At 39.2% G+C, this 11,543-nt stretch overlaps 1 non-coding gene across 1 annotated transcript; it reads left to right on the top strand.

Moving 5' to 3' along the window:
• The first annotated feature begins 10,717 nt into the window (after nt 1-10,717).
• On the top strand, nt 10,718-10,823 carry LOC133301597 (small nucleolar RNA R71). The gene has a single exon (XR_009750222.1). It is a non-coding gene; the product is annotated as a small nucleolar RNA R71 (small nucleolar RNA).
• The last annotated feature ends 720 nt before the right edge of the window (nt 10,824-11,543 follow it).

Here is an 11,543-nt window from a genome sequence, read left to right on the forward strand (position 1 = left end):
TATCCTAGAAGAACATCTAATTCCTGGATGTTTGGATTTAATTAGTTTTTCTGGAGAGTGCGTGTAACCCAAAGGTACCATTGAAATATGGGTAACTTTTGGTGTCATGCCACTGGCACGTACTATTAAAGTACATTTTTACGTTATTGAATATGCATCAGCATATAATGTTATCTTAGGAAGACCAACCATTGCCTTTTTAAAGGCAATCATTTCCATGCCTCATCTCTTGATGAAATTTTGCGATTCTTCTGGCGCTGTCATTGCCATTAGAGGTGATCAAAAGGCAGCGCACAATTGTTATAACGCTAGTTTGTGCGCCAAGTCTTCCATCTCGCGCGATGGCAAATGAAAAGCATCCATTAATATGACAGATATGGACATGCGTGAAGATTTACGCGATACAAGACCTCAATCAGATGGTGAGTTAGAGGACTTCCAACTGGGTTTGTTACCTGAAAATGTTACCAAAATTGGACGACATCTCCCAGAGATGGAAAAGAAAGAATTGGTAGCAGTATTACTAAAAAATAAAGACCGTTTTGCTTGGACAGCCGCTGATATGCCAAGAATAGACCCTGGTGTAATATGCCACTATTTGACCCTTGATCCAAAAGCCAAACCCATCGCGCAAAAGAAGCGCAAAATATCCCCGAAAAAAACAACAAGTGGTTGAGACCGAAGTTGCAAAGTTGGTAGATGCAGGAGTTATCAGAGAAATCACTTATTCCACCTGGCTTTCTAATGTCGTGTTAGTCAAAAAAGCCAATGGAAAGTGGCAAATTTGTATCGATTACATGGACCTTAATAAAAATTGTCCAAAGGATATTTATCCTCTCCCCACCATTGACAAATTGGTAGATAATTCTACAGGGTATTGTATTCTTTCTTTTATGGATGCATATTCAGGGTATAACCCGATACCCATGTATAAACATGACGAGGAAAATACAGCTTTGGAGGCATTATCTGTTTGGTATATTCAGGGTACTACCCGACTCATGATTTGGAGTTGGCTGCTATTATTTTTGCTTTCAAGATTTGGAGGCATTATCTATTTGGTATAAAGTTTGCCGTGTTCAGTAACCACAAGAGTCTGAAGTACCTGTTTGATCAGAAGAAGCTGAACATGAGATAGAGGAGATGGATGGAGTTTCTGAAGGACTACAACTTTGAGTTGAAGTACCATCCTAGCAAGGCCAATGTGGTAGCTGATGCTTTGAGTCAGAAATCCGTGATTCTATCCAGTTTGATGATGGGTGACTTTGATGTTATTGAGAAGTTTCGGGATGTGACGGTGACCTCTTTGTTTGGGGGTGCACTTCTCGAAATGGAGACTGTTAGAGTTGAGAATGAGCTTATGGAAAAGATTAAAAAGGCGCAAGTGCAAAGAGAATGCCTGGACTACGTGAAGAATCAGGACAGCGTGTCCTGGAATGAAGACGGATTACTGATGTTTCAAAAGAGGATTGTGATTCCTCGAGGTCCTTTGACTGAGGAGGTGATGGCAAAGGCCCACAAGGGCCAATTCACTGTCCACCCTGGCGCTACAAATATGTATCAGGATTTGAAGAGAAATTTCTGGTGGCCGGGCATGAAGAAGGATATTGCTGTTTTTGTGTCCAAGTGTTTGATATGCCAGAAGGTGAAGATAGAACACCAGAAGCCGTCTGGTAATCTTAAACCTCTTGAGATTCCGCAATGGAAGTGGGATAACATTTCCATGGACTTCGTGGTGGGATTGCCTAAGACTCAGGCTGGTTGTGACTCTATCTGGGTCATTGTGGACAAATTGACCAAGTCTGCCCATTTTCTTCCGGTAAAGGTGAGCTTCACTACCGAGCAGTTGGCCAGACTTTATGTTTGCGAGATCGTGAGACTTCACGGGGTGCCCGAGAGTATCATAAATGATAGGGACCCGAAGTTCACATCTCGGTTCTGGGAGGCGCTGCAGGGAGCTTTTGGTACTCAATTAAGATTGAGTACAACCTATCACCCTTATACTGATGGACAGGCTGAGTGAACCATCTAGACCTATCACTCTTATACTGATGGAAAGACTGAGCGAACCATCTAGACCTTGGAGGACATGTTGAGGGCTTGCACTTTGGAGCAGGTTCAGCATGGGATAGGTACCTGCCATTGGTTGAGTTTTCGTACAACAACAGTTTTCATGCTAGCCTGGGCATGGCACCCTACAAGGCTTTGTATGGTAGGAGGTGTCAAATTCCTACCTGTTGGTCTGAGGTTGGAGACAAGGAGTTGTTTGGCTTGAATTTCGTCCAAGATACCACCCAGCAGATCCAGTTGATCAGAGAAAAGCTGAGCAGTCATAGAATCGCCAGAAGAGTTAATATGATGTCAAGTGTCGACCTCTGGAGTTCAGTGAGGGTGAGCACGTGTTTGTGAGACTTTCACCTGTCACCGGTGTTGGTTGGGCCCTCAGAGTAAGGAAGCTTAGCCCGAGATTCATAGGGCCATATCAGATCCTTGGTAGGGTAGGGCCTGTTGCTTACCGGCATGCCTTGCCTCCGAACTTGGCCAACATCCACGACATGTTTCATGTGTCTCAGCTTCGGAAGTATGTAACGGATCCCTCGCATGTGGTGCAACTGGATGATGTGAAAGTTTGGGAGAACTTGAAAACTCCCGTCGGACCACTCAAGATTCTCGATCGTGGCGAGAAGAAACTGAGGAGCAAGATCATTCCGATGGTCAAGGTGCAATGGACATGAAGAACAACTGAGGAGTGTACTTGGGAGCGAGAGGACGAGCTTCTCCGGCAATACCCCGAGTTTCGGGACAAGTATGTTTCTGATTTTGCGGACAAAATCCTAAAAGGTGGGGTGAATGTAAGACCCTGCACCGTTAAATTAGGAATTTAATTAATTAATTATGAGATTAATGAGATAATTCCATAATTTACCCTAATAATTATGAGAAGGCTTAAATAATTATGGTAAGAAATTAATAATGTTGAAAGTCGTTTTTCTGATGAAAAGTGCAGATACCGGTTCTGCCTCACGGTATAAATGCATACCGATGAAGTATCCCGAAAAAATTATTATAAGTATTCCTAGAATAATATTTAGGACTAGTATGTCAAGTTTCAAGTCAAAATAATGAGAATTGGTGTCAGAACTGATAACGGCTTCGTAAAAGCGCGTATCGGCAAAGTGCTGCAAAAAATAAAATAAAAATATGAAAATCCTAGAAAAATGGCTAGGTTCAGAATCCAAAGTTTGGGATTAAAATGCTAAGCGTAGCTATTAATGCTAATACTGTGCGATTAAACTTAAGTGGACTATATAAGGACCCTTGCACAATAACCAGGTCAGAATTGTATTCCTACGTGCCTCCATTTTTCTGAAGTTTGGAGCAGCCATTGCCATCCTTCCTCCCTTCCTCTTGTGATCCAAAGAGGCCACATTTCTTCTAGTTCTCTTCATCAAAACACCTTGTGTGAGTGAGAGCTAGCATTGGGAGTGAGTATGAGACTTCATTTCTGAGTTGTAGGTTCAGTTTGGGTGAGTTTAAGGTGCTGAGTTTCTGAGTTTGGTTGGGGGAGCCTTTGTCTTTGCACTTAAGGCTTCAAGAAGCCATTTTTAAGTGTAAAAGACCAAGCTTGCAGTGCATTTTCGTGGTCTTGCAAAGTCAGAACCTTGGAGCTGTGTTGGAGGCTCCAAGTCTGTCCCATTTTCTGAGTTTTTGAGGATCGAGGTAAACCATGATCACCTCTTATGAACATGCATGATTTAGCTTTTTTAATCGATTAAAAAGGGAAACTTTGATCATTTGAGTTAAAGACTGATAATCTATGTCTAAAATATGTTAATGAACATCTTTTGATGGAGTTATTGGACTCCAAATCGAGTTTGAACCTTTAAAAATAGGATTATGCAGTGAACAACTCGAGTTTCTGCATTCTGTCTGATAAGTATTCGAATACTTTTCGTGTAGTATTCGAATACTCATCAACAGGTAGTCGAATACTCCTTGAAAGAGTATTAGGATACTTTTATGGGAAGAAAAGTATTCGGATACCTTAGAAGAAGTATTCAGATACTGTAGGAATTGTATTCGGATACTGTGTAGTATTCAAATACCATGAGAAAAGTATTTGGATACCATGTGGTATTTGAATACCTTAGTGAAAGTATTCGGATACTTTCTAGAGACATGGAGTATTCGAATACTCATTGAGGAGTATTCGAATACCTCCTGCAGAATTTGAATGAAATCACCTAAAACAAGTTGGAAAGCCTTGATCACTTAATGGAACTTTGGACAATGAATATTAATGATTATTTATTGTATAAACAGACTGTGATTGTGCTATTTGGTGACATTGCGCTAGTGTGGACTTGGTTTGGATTGATTACTTAAGAGGTAAGCTTTCGTGTCCTCGGTTTAGCCATTGTTGGTTCCACCATACCCTATAGGGGAATAGTTTATATGCATGATGTGTTTTCATCTTTGAATATTTGAAATGCTATTGAGCTGTTATGTGCAAGTGCCTTATGATATGCATGTGTTGTTCCACCTAGACGGTAAGCCTAAGTATGTGGAGACATAAAATAGGGTGACTCTGTGGGTGGGTGCAAGTGGTGTCTTGCACTGATTGTAGGTAATAGGCGTATATAAATCCTGCATTTCTCTGGCCAGTAGGATATTTGACACACATGACATGATTATCTGCTGCATTGCACTGATTTTGGAAATTATATTGTTTTTCTATTTTTAGAACTTATATTGCACATATAAGTGAGCTTGGGGTGAAGAGATCCTTGAGGACCCCTTGTCTTACTGAGATTTCTTTTTAGAGATCTCACCCCACGTTTGGGGCACATTTTCAGGTTCAGGTAACTCGGGGGTTGAGACCTCGGGCGGCAAGAGGTCGAAGTTGATGTGATATGCTTACTGTTTATACTGTTATGCTTGGATTCTGACATGTTCTATATTTATTATTATGTTTTTGTTGCTGAGACTCTGTTGGGCTTTGTTGCCTTATTTGGTGAGCATGAGGGTTGTCCATGCCACATTGATTGACTATGTCTTATTTTAGAATTGATTTGTATAATTGTATCAGGATATGGTCCGGACTACGTGTTGTAGTTCCGTGATTTAGATACACACATGTTTATATTATGAGGTTTTTCAGTGTAGTTAGCTGTCTATTTGCGATTACATACAAGCAATGTTTTGAATAAGAATTAAGTAATCAACTTGGTAATTAATAATGACGTCATAATTCAAAGTAAAATGTTAATTTCGCATTTTAATTAAGCGCAGCTTAATACGATGATATGATAACAAACCGGGTATACACGGGGTGTTAGATTATGCCACTTTAGCATGACAATATTTAATCTCATTGGTTTGCAGAAGTGGTTTTTGCAGGTTATTTAATTTTTTGTGGGTTATGCCTTAGAGGTGTAATTGGAATTAAGTTTTTTTCCCTTAGCCATTGACTATTAAGGTGGAATGAGTTGCTGATGTTATGTAGTTGTTGATGCTCACCGGCAAGTATACCGATCGCACAAGTAATATAGTGATAAGAAAAGTATCGTCTCCACAGGGATTGGGCTCGAATATCAAATAATCATGTGCTTTTAGAATGGAAGGATTCAAAAAGGTTGTGACGAATATTGTCGGTTTGAGTAAAAATGAGAACTTTAAAAGAAAAGACTTATTTTTGGCTTTTTGTTTTTGAGAAAAAGAACAGAGATTGATTTTTGTAAATATGAGAAAGCATTGTAGCTAGAGTACACTCACCGAATGATTCTCACTTCTTACTTTGGATTGATTTACAATACTTATTTATATAATTACTCAGATAAATTATTATCTAAAAATATTTAATAGTTAACCCCCAATTCCTTGCAAGGTTAACCCTTTAACCCCAATTCCTTGCAATGTTCCTCATGTCATTAAGCAATGAACTCAATAATTTAAGCATCTGCAATTAAATATACATCTATTCTTAGCATGCATATAAATTGTTATCCTACCCCCTTTCAAGGTCAAAATCCCAATATTCCTATCTAGAGTTCTAACCCTCAAATTATCATCAACTATTAGATAGATCAGTTCTAATAAAGAAAATATAAAATACGCATAAGGTAGAAATAAAGATAATTTATATAAACGAGTAAATGTAAACCAATCCGTCGTAACAAGGGTTCACATAAGGTTTGTGACCCTAACTATAATAAAATGAACTAGACAACCATTATCATGGCTAAAAAATTAATATTCAACATACTTGATAAATGAAAAAAGGAAGAATGGAAGAACAATAAACTCTCTTGGAGAACAACCGTCGTCTCTGGTCTTCGGAATAGGATTCCCCTTAATTCTGTAAAAGGCATCATATTTATACGCCTATTTTCTTGCTTCCAAAAATACCATCGGACAGCACGGTGCATCTTTCCCACAAACCGGCGCCAGTTGGCGCCGGGGTGGCGCCACTAGGCGCCGTGCCACTGCAAAAAATTGCCAATTCCCACAAAACTGGCGCCAGTTGGCGCCGTTCAAAAAGCACCGTGTAAAGTTCGGATATTGGCGCCAGTTGGCGCCATTGTGGCGCCACTGGGCGCCGCTTCTCTGCCAAAAAATGTGATTCTCCAAAAATCGGCGCCAGTTGGCGCCACTTTCAAGAGTCCGCTGCACAGTTCGTAAATTGGCGCGGGTTGGCACCAGTGTGGAGCCATTCCGCGCCATGTTGTTGGAATTTGTACTGAGGATTACCCGTGTGGAGTTGCATCAAGTAGCTTTTTACACTTTTGTAGTTTTCACTCCTTCTACCTATAGAAACACAACCAATAGGTGAGAAATATTATTGACATAGAAAGAATCAATATAATAAGCAAATATGTATATAAGTTGCTCTTTTATGACTCAATTCTTATCAATTTTAACTTAGAAAACCACACCTGCCAGAGGCACATCAAACCATTCCCAGATTTAAACGTTGCTGTCCCCAGCAATGTACAAGACTCAATCCATGACATATTGAATTAATCCAACATAACAATCCATAGACACTCTCAGACACAATATGCCATGCATGCCTGACCCAATATCATAAACTCCCAATAATGTCATCAGCTTTTTAAAGATACAAGTCTACATTGATTACCCCTCACACAGATAAATAATGTCCACTCAACACTCAATGTTTAAGGGTATCATGAGCACTCAATCAATCACAGCTATAACACTACCATAGGCTTGATCATATTCTCAAAAATTCTTAAAATATGAAGAATCAAACACATGCGTCAATTGATCAAAAGGACTTCACAGGTTGTAACTTGGCCGGGTTGAAGGGGTAGGAAAATATGGATAGTAGCTCAAACAACAATGAGATTGAAAAACTGATATTATTTCACTTTAACACATTCAACTCAATGGTTTTGCTCCACTAACATTTTCACAGAATTTCAAGAATTAATTCCTTTCAGCCACCTTTTATTCACATTCACCTTTTTTTTTCTTTTTCTTTTTTTTCTTCTCCCTTTGTTTCAAGGGCACAGATAAAATTTACATCCCCCAATTACTTGACCTTTGTGGAGCTTACCTCAATTTCTTTGTTTTGTTTTCAACACATCAGTAATTCAATCTTAATTAAGGTAATTCACTTGGATATAAGCTAAGCCATCAATCAGGCCACATGTCATTTGTCAACAAAATAAGTTCAGGCTCAAGGGGCTAGCAATGGAAAAATTCATACATGTGGGCTATTTTGGCCATAAGCTAACAAGAACAAAATGCCTTTATCATATCAACCAATGCATGCGTAACAGAGAAACAGATCAAGTTCTAGAGTATTACAACAGTGAGGTCTCTCAACAAGAAAATTCAGTGTTTAAGCTCAAACCTCACAACTATGGTATCAATATAGACTCAAGAAAATTAACCTCAGACATTATTAGAATTTCACAACATTAGTTCAGACAAACGAGAAATCATGTAATCCAATTATACCTATGCAATGTTATGCCAGAGTGTGATACAACATACTTCCAAAAATTCAGTCAAGCACATTAACTAGATAAGCACATTTAAACCTGAGAATTGCTTGAAAAACATATCAATATATATATATATATATATATATATATTAGATAATAAAGAGCAACACAAAATAACTAACTAATATAACTAAGAAAAATTAAAAGAGTTTAGAATATCTCCCCTGATAAAAGAACTGCAGTTCCAAAATGCTTTCCTAAAGCCTACCATTCCCATATTTAAAGAATTGATGTCCCCAGCAATAATCAAACCAAAAGATGGATGATAAACCTGCACCGTGGAACAAACTGTGACATATAGGATAAACTATAATGCGAACAATAAAGCATCAGAATGTTTGGGAAATATACCAACTTAAAACAGCAAAGTACTAAAAAGAAAAATAAACTAATATACACTAAATCTTCGTCAGCAAGGAGATTTAATCAATCCTCCATGTCATCCCCCTCAGCAGCAAGGGATGACTCAGCAAATGGAGGATCTGGTGGTACTGAATGCCTTGGTGCATGAGACCACCATTCCCAGATTTGATTCCAACCGTGAATCCATGTGAAGAACTCTTTGAAGTATTTTTTCTCTGAGAGATAGAGTCTCGGTGTCTCTTCTCAAAGATTCTCTTTTTTGTGGCCTTCAACCTTCGGTGGTCCGCACACATCCTCCAACCAGTATTAAAGAGTTTCACCACTTCCTTTCTCATTACCTTCTTCATTTTAGGATGATGCCTCCCTTGAGGTTTCCTCACATTTTTGTCACCATCCTTATTAAGAATTTTGTGGGTACGGGAAGAGGGATCTTTATCCTTCAAATCAGAAACAGACCACCCTATGGCAGTCCCATGTTCCTTCAATACTTCAATTACCGCCTCCTTATTACCCAAGAAGGTATATTGCAGAGTTTCAAGAAGCTCCTTCAACTCTATTTTTGGGGCACCATCTTCTTTGTCAGAATCATTCTTTTCCTCAAGAACTTCAAATGCTACATTCTTTCCTTCCTTAACAGGTACACTCTCATGCGCCTCAAGTTCTTCATCAATCTCTTGACTAGAAGATTTTTCTTCTTTCCCCACTTGCTCTAAAATATCAAGTTTAAAACAATCGCCTTTGTCAGAAGATTGTTTCATAGAATCAAAGACGTTGATGGTAATTGTCTCATCATTCATCCTTAACTCAAGCTTTCCATTTTCAACATCAATATAGCCCGAGGAGTGGCCAAGAAAGGTCTACCCAGCAAAAGAGGCATCTCAGTTCCCCCTTCCATGTCCAACACTACAAAATCTGCCGGAAAGATGAACTTGTCCACTTTCACAAGAACATCTTCAATTATACCACTAGGTTTCCTTAAAGATTTTTCAGCGAGTTGCAAGGAAACCACAGTAGGTTTAAGCTCAGATATCCCCAACGATTTATACATGGACAAGGGCATCAGATTTATACTTGCCCCAAGATCACACAAGGCTTTGCCGACATCAGTATTACTAATAGCAATTGGGATGTTGAAGCTCCCTGGATCATTACGCTTAGGCGGAAACTTCTTTGGAATAATAGCACTACACTCCTCAGTGAGTGTCATCGTTTGGCATTCCTGCAACTTGTGATTTCTTGACAAAAGGTCCTTAATAAACTTGGCATAATTGGGCATATTAGCCAAGGCTTCAACAAATGGAATATTAATGTGAAGCTTTCTGAATATATCCATGAACCTTTCATAATGTTGCTTCTGGGAAACTTTCTTGAATCTTTCTGGATAAGGTGTCATGGCTCTCATGTACTCAGGTTTCAACTCATGCTTCTTTTTTGCTTTTTCTTTTTCAGCTGGCTTTACCACTTCAACAGGTTTCTTAATTTCTTTTTCAGGTTTTCCTGCAGGATCCAGCTTCTCTTCAACCTCCAGAGATGGCAGTACTTTACCACTTCTGGTTGTGATGACCATACAATCTTCTCTCAGATTAGTAACTATGTTGCTAGGGATGGTACCTGGAGGTCTATCAGCAATTTTCTTAGCCAGTTGGCCAATCTGATTCTCCAAATTTCTGATAGATGCATTTGTATTTTTGATATTGGCCCTAGTCTCTTCCATGAAAGCACTAGAATGTTGAGTCATTTGTCCAACTAACCTCTCCAAATCAGAAGGTTCCTTGGTTTGGATTGGTGGAGGCTGCAAGTAGTTGTTTGAATTGAAATCAAGACCTGTGCCTTGAATCTTTCGTTGATAATTACTACCTCCAGCAGCAAAATTTTGACCTTTTTGAACATTTTGCTACTGAGGTCTCTGATCATACCAAATGTCATTCACTTGCATTTTTTGAGGTGAATCCGAAGCCAACAAAGAAGAACATTCATTAGATTCATGGTTGCCCTGGCAATATTCACATACAGCAGCAACAGTTTGAGCCTGAACACCAGCAAGCTGCATCTTGTCAAGCCTTGAGGTCAAGTTTGCTATATGCTAACATAACAATTTGTTTTCAGCCAGCACCACATCATTACCTTCCAGCTGAAGGATACCTCTCTTAGGCTTGGATGACAAGCCTTCATTCTCATTCGCAGCCATCCTTTCGATCAACTCAAGAGTCTCATTTTCTCTTAGGGATTTGATCGTGCCACCTACTGCACCATTCAACACCATCCTCACCTCAGGTTTGCAACCATTGAAGAAGATTCTAACCTGATTACCAGCAGTCAAGTTATAATGAGGACACCTCCTCATTAAATCCTTGAACCGGTTCCATGCTGCACATATTGATTCACCCTCAGATTGAGTGAAATTGGTGATATCATTCACCATCTGGTTGTACCTCTCCATCGAGAAGAACTCAATAAAGAACTTCTGAGACAAATCATCCCATGTAGAAATGCTTGCTGTAGGCTGCCTTTCCAACCAACTAAGAGCCTTTCCCTTAAGAGAAAAAAGGAACAACCTCAACCGGATTGCATCATTCGACACCTGAGGGTGTTTGGTTGAGTCACAGATCCTCAAGAATCTGTCAATAAATCGGTGAGGATCTTCACTCTCCTCTCCTCCAAACTAAGCCCTCTCCACCAATTGAATATGGAAAGATTTGAGCTCCCAGTTGTTGTTTGCAACATTAGGCTGAATAATGCTCGAGTTGGGCCTGTTGAAAGATGGAGTGAGAATGGAATCCATGAATGAATTATCTGCATCATTATTTGTTGCCATGATTTGTGCTTCTTCAGACAGAATTCCTAACTCGTTGAATGCAAGCTTCTTCTAAGCAAGTTTTCTGTATCTTTTTTCAGTCCTTGTAATCTCCAAATCAAGTGGAAATTCTGGAATTTTACCTCGCATACAACTCAGAAAAGAGATTAGTAGCACTGTTCAAATATCACAAAAAAATAAAAATAAAAATAATAACAAAATCCAATCTTAAAGATCAAGATTATATGATATAAGAAACGCCAATCCCCGGCAACGACGCCAAAAACTTGTTGCTCACCGACAAGTATACCGATCACACAAGTAATTCAGTAATAAGAAAAGTATCGTCT

The sequence above is a fragment of the Gastrolobium bilobum genome, unplaced genomic scaffold (genome assembly GCF_033153095.1).
Source record: "Gastrolobium bilobum isolate Gb01-03AN ecotype WA unplaced genomic scaffold, APGP_CSIRO_Gbil_v1 utg8841, whole genome shotgun sequence".
NCBI classification, from domain to species: Eukaryota; Viridiplantae; Streptophyta; class Magnoliopsida; order Fabales; family Fabaceae; genus Gastrolobium; species Gastrolobium bilobum.